We start from the raw sequence: 6,471 nt of genomic DNA, 5'->3' as shown, positions 1-6,471 counted from the left end.
GCCCTTTATTTTGTTTAACTGCTGCACTAGCAGCTTCCTCCTTAAAATTGCATCAAGAAAAACATTTAAAAAAAGGGGGGGGGGGGGGAGGTTCCTTGTCTGTCAGACTGCTTTTCGAAAAATAGTCATCACAGGAAGTCTAGAAGAGGAGGTCATGTACTGATGACACTGCCCCGGTATTTTTCAGGGAATTGGAGCTGTATAAACCAAAGTACAGAACTCCATCCTTTTGCCCTTTGGAAGGTCACAAAGATGATAACGAATGTACAGCAAAACTGTTGAATATGTCTATACATTTTTCTTTTGGAATATGGTAACTTCTATATTTAAAAAACGAGACTGACAGTTTCATTTGTAGTAATGGAAATATATGAAATTGCCAGTGCTCACAATATAGTTGAAACCCCTTTTTCAAGGAGTCAGTATGTACTTAAAATAATTAGTGGCCGTTCAAGAACACTTGTGATGTGTGAGAAAGCCATTTAGTAACCCAGTTTTGCCTTAAAATTAACCTCTTAGTGTCTTGGTTTATATATGTGACCCCCCCTTCTAAGTTTTTTAAAGAACTTTAAAAAATACATTTATTTTATGTATAGGAAGTGCTCTATCGGCATGTGCACCTGCATGCCAGAAGAGAGCAGTAGAGGGTATAGATGGTTGTGAGCCACCATGTGGTTGCTGGGAATTGAGCTCAGTACCTCTGAAAAAGCAGACAGTGCTCTTAATGGCTGAGCTATCTCTCCAGGTATGGATGTTTTACCTGCCTTGTGTCTGTGCACCACATTCAAGCACTGTCCATAGATATCAGAAGAAGGCATCAAGTCCCCTGGAACTAGAATTAGGGAAGGTTGTGAACCACTCTGTGGGTGCTGGAAAACTGGGAATTCTCTAGAAAAGCAGCCAGTGCTCCTAACCACTGAGCTGTCTCTCCAGCCCCCCTATCATTCTTAAACCTGAGAAGTTCACTTATGCACGAGATCTTGTAATGAATAGAGACCCTGGACAAGACACATGTTTTTAAGTGTGTATTGCCTGTCAAATTTAACTATTTAGAATAAAATGTAACTATTAAAACCAAAGATAGTTCAGGGGTTAAAAGCACTGATACTCTTTCAGAGGGCCTGAGTTTGAGTCCCAGCAAGGATCACAATCAACTATAATAGGATATGATGCCCTCTTCTGTCATTCAAGTAAAGCCCTAATATACATAAATAAATACATCTTAAAAAAAAAAAAAGACTGAACCATGTGGTGGTGGTGCACACCTTTAATACCAGCACTTCTGAGGCAGAGACAGGCAGATCTCTGAGTTTGAGGCCAGTCTGGTCTACAAAGTGAGTTCCAAGACAGCCAAGACTACACAGAGAAACCATGTCTTAAAAAACCATACATACAAACAAACAAACAAAAGGCTGACATACAGACTTTATTGCTTCTTACACCTTAGAAGCCAAACCTGTCTTCTGAACAATGCTACACAGAATGTATTCGATCCACTGAGGGGGCTAAAAATGAGTACAGCCCTCCTTCTGTAGCCTCAGTATTTGTGATAAATCACCATAAACTGTGGCATTAGATGTGAAAATAAGCTGGGCAATAATGGTGCACACCTTTAATCCCAGAATTTGGGAGGTATAGGCAGGTGGATCTCTGAGTTCAAGGGCAGCCTGGTCTTCAGAGTGAGTTCTAGGACAGCCAGAGCTACACAGTGAAACTTTGTCTCTAAAACAAACAAAGAAAAAGTAAAAATAACATCCATTCCTTACAGAGCAATTAAGGGGACTAAATGGTAAAACACTAAAATCATCCTCACCACTTAAAGGGTGTGGGTTTGTAAATGCTCCAAATCAGTCAGTTCTTGTAGCACTTCCCAGGTCATTCAGGTTCAGGGTCAGAGTGAACATTTTAGGATCCCTCAAACCCACTATCCTAGATGAGATCCAGCACAGTGAGGCTGTCTTATTTCAGTTCATATTGTAAACAAATTTTCCTTCTAGGTCCTATTCGGTGCCCCAGTTTTCACATTACTGTGTTTTCTTTGGTGGTGGTAGTGATTTCCACTATTAGATGGGACAAGGACCATCTATCCTCCCTAGACTCCAAGTGCCTTTTTAGATAGTCAGAGAAGCCTCACTCGGCATCAGCACAACAGCTGGGCATCCAACCTTAACCAGTACAACAGAAAGAAAGCAAGGTTACATAATGATCAGCTGACAAAAACATGACCAGAGGTTCTCAGGAGCCAAATTGCATCTTCTCAAAAACAATGGCTCAACGTTCCCTAATTCAGTGTTTGCAGTGACTTTCTTGAAAATATAGGACCTAAATGGCAAGAACTGTGTCTGAAAACACCTGGAACATGGCAGGCACTAACCAACTGCCGAACAAATGTTAGTGTTTTTCATCATGGCACTGGTTCATCACGTACATCTGGGTTTCTGTTTCTCTTCTTGTTTTAGTATATTGACCAGAAACTAGATACACTTCCAGCTTCTATATTTTTTCTGCTCCCAAACACAGGGTTTTCAGTAGCAGTGAAATCCTTACTTTCTAAACCCAAGGCAACCCAGGTACAAGATAAGGTTCTGAGTAGGGAGAGGCTGGACCTCTGGAAAACAGGCCCTTCCAAGGCACTGAGATAAGCTCCTGCCTACTTAAACCAGGTTTGGTGGTACATGCCTTTAATCCCAGCACTTGGGAGAGAGACTGGCCTCTGAGGGTTCAAGACCAGTCCTACCAATATAGCAAATCCAAGTCCAACCAGGGCTGCATTAAAAAGATCCATCTTTAAATAAAGAAGGAAAGAGCTACCTAGGAATGAGAAGACGTGGAACCCTTGAATACATATCATCAAAAGAAAGGCACCATGTGGAAAGGCTCCACACTCCATGATACCATGTGACATTCCAAAAAAGGTAAAACTAGTTACTGATTTCTGAGACTGGGAGGAGTCAAAGCAACATAAAGGACTCCTAGGGCAATGGAATTGCTTATGGATAATGCAATGCTTGACATGGTGTGGTGGTTTGAATAAAAATGGCCCCCACAGGCCCATAGGGAGTGACACTATTAGGAGGTGTGGCCTCGTTGGAGGAGGTGTGCCACTAGTTGGTGGGACTTGAGGTCTCAGAAGCTCAAGCCTGGTCACCGTTTCTTCCTGCCACCTGCAGGTACAGATATAGAACTCTAGCTACTGCTCCAGCATCATCTCTGCCTGCATGTTGCTATGCTTCCTGTCATGATGATATTGGATAACACCCCTGAACTGTAAGCTAGCCCCAATTAAATGTTTTCCTTTGAAAGAGTTGCCATGGTCATGGTGCCTCTTCACAGCAATGAAATCCTAAGACACATGGCAATATGCATTTGTTACAGTCCACATCATGTACAGCACCAAATGTGACTCCTATAATAGACAATGGACCACTACAACAATGCTGACAGTGGAGCCTCAGAGTCCTTGGGACAGGGGTGGTAGGGGCACTCCAGGAGATAGCAGCTATGGAAGAGGCAGAAGAGAGAGGAGCAGGCACATTTGGAGTGGAAGGGTAAAGTGTGTGGGCTTTTGTTGGCATCAAGAAAACTAGGGTGAAAGAGGAGCAGGGCAGAGTCAGGCTGCTGAGGGAGCCGTTGAGACCTTTTTCAGAGTATGTCCTCAACAAGAGGCACAGGAAACCACTGAGCTATGAGCTTAAGATAGAGGCAGGTTTGCATTCTGGGAAGCTCACTTGGGCTCAGTCATGGAAGGTGGATGTGAGATCCAGAAATGGATGTACTGTGGTCTGTTGGGGTGCTGGTGGGAGACCAGAGGGCCACAGAAGCTGTGGTGGGATTGGCCTACAGAAGGGAGAAACACACAGATTCTGCACATGGGATTGAGCACTTGGGCACCATGGAGATGGTGTCGTGATGAGGGTACAGAGGGAAGGGTGGGGCTTATGTCAGAATGAGTCATAGGGTTTGCCATTGCATGTAGCATCCACACACAGATGACGTGATAGACTTGAAAGGGCAAATTGGCAAGAGGCCCAGAAGTAAAGGAATTCCTAAGAGGCCTTGGGTGCAGAAAGGGGCCTTTAATGTTCTGGTATAAAAATGAAAACAAAGGTGAGAGAGGAGCAAGAGGGATATGGCCATTGACCTTGGCTTGGTGAAGCAAAGGGTTTAAGTCTTGTCTCTTTCAGTAGGTCTCTTTTTTCCGAAGGCCAGTGAGACCTGAAAAGGCACAACTGAGTTTCGACATGGCTCAGAGACAGATGTTAATACTACTCCACGGTGCCTGCAGAGCACCACTCTGCTGCTGAAGGCTGGCAGTTTGCTGTGTGCGGCACTGGGCATCGTGAGCCAAGCTTCCATTCCCATTTTCTAAGCATTTAAGGTATTGAAGAGCAAGTGCTATCAGCTCTTATAGAAAACATCAGTTCTTGTACTTTGTTGGTGCACAGCAACCCAGAAAGACAGCATTTCTGTGCTTACCCTTAGCCTTTACAGATTTCTGGGAGATCAGTTTTCATAACTCAAAGCCCACCACAAGAGAAAAATGCCTTCCCCAAACCCTGTCTCTGAAAAGCCAGAAGAAAGGACTCAGTGCCTTAATGATAAACTGTGTTTTCCTTTTCCTTTCTGATGGCAGATAGTGGTGGCAGCTGTGGCAATCACAGCCATGCTGTGCCTTGTGGCTGATGCCCCTCTATCAATGTCCGGTTGAGGCCTACATGAAACTCACTTGCTAGTCCATGCAAACAAATTAATTTTCATTAATTGATACTTTATAAACTGTTATGCCAACTACCAAGTTTTGGATGTGGCTTGCTTAAAAAAGCAGAAGTAAATTTATTTCTGTAACTTCCTGAATCCTGTGGTTATGCTTACATTGTAATCAGTTCATGGCAATGTGACCATTATTACATAGATGAATTAAAATGCCCTCATGTAGCATCTCTACAACTACAGGTTTCCAGGGAAACAGGCTACAGTCATTGTGTGTCAGGGCAACCGAATTTGACCTAGTGAAGAATGGCAGAATTCGGCTAGGGTACAGCTCAGTTGACAGTGTTTGCCTGGCATGCACTAGGCCCTAGGTTCAATGTCTAACACTGCATAAACCCAAGTGCAGTTGCCACATGCTTATAAGCTCTGCACTCAGGACACGAACATAGGAGGATTAAAAGTTTGACATCATTCTCTGGCCTTGAACATAGTGAGTTCAAGGCTAGCCTGAGACCTAGGCTCAAACAAACCACAAAAAGAATAACAGGATCTTGTCTTTCAGAGATTAATCAATTAACTTGTTCTTGCATACTCAGCTCTGGTCTAGAGAGGGGAAAGATGCCATTGCTCTTCGTAAGTTTATTGATTGACTTTGAAGATCTGATGAAAGGTGAAAGAAAGCCTGCTTTTATATACATCCAACACCTCACCCCTGACAGTGGCCTGCAGACACCAGCTACCCCTGAGCCTGGCTATAAATGCAGTCCCAGGTCCTACTAACCCACTGTCTCAACAAAGGACTGAAGATCCCAGCTGAAGGTCTGGGAAGCTCACAGAAAGATAAAGGGGGTTGAAACCTTTTTATTCAAGAGGTAGTCTCAGAAGAGCATGTGAACAAGAACAAGGACTCCAAGGGTCAGAGGTGTACCTATGCCTTGCTCATTTTCCCCTTCTCTCCCTACATCTCCTACAATGAGAAAACCCTCACTTTCTAGGGTCTTGCAGCCTTCTCATTTACTGCTCATTGCCAGAGGACAGGCAGAAAAAGCTATGATAAACTGTACATAAAGCTAAGTCATGGTAGCACCAGTCCTACAGCAAGATGGAAGCTCACAGGCTACCTAGCATTATATAGGCAGTGGTGAACACTAAGAGACACTTCTTACACAAGATGGAAGGTAAGAATTAACACCCAATAACACACAATGTCTCAGGTATACCCACATTCACACAAAAACACAGACAAACACACTTTAAAAATATATTTATTTACTATTTTATGTATATGAGTGCTCTGTTTGCATGTACACCTGCATGCCAGAAGAGGGTATCAGATTCATGATTGTGAGCCACCACGTGGTTTCTGGGTATTAAACTCAGGACCACGAGAAGAGCAGACAGTGCTCTTAACTACTGAGCCATCTCTCCAGCTCATAATTTTTGTTTTGTTTTCTTTTGTTTTTCGAGACAAGGTTTCTCTGTGTAGCCCTGGCTGTCCTAGACTCACTTTGTAAACCAGGCTGGCCTCTGCCTCCTGAGTGTTGGGATCACAGGCATGCACTACCATGCCTGGCCATGCTTGTTTTTAAAGTTAAAAGGAAACCATCCGACTTAGTGGCACATGAATATCGCATTTCTCTTAATATTCAGTGGTTTGTAGTAACTATGAAAGCCAGATGAACCAAGGGCTATGTGCAGTTTTCCAGAATGTCTGCCCAGTGACCCTCTATAGCCTTCTGAATACATCTGGCCCATTTTCTA

The sequence above is a fragment of the Meriones unguiculatus genome, chromosome 20 (genome assembly GCF_030254825.1).
Source record: "Meriones unguiculatus strain TT.TT164.6M chromosome 20, Bangor_MerUng_6.1, whole genome shotgun sequence".
NCBI lineage: Eukaryota > Metazoa > Chordata > Mammalia > Rodentia > Muridae > Meriones > Meriones unguiculatus.
Note: the sequence above shows the minus strand (reverse complement) of the source record.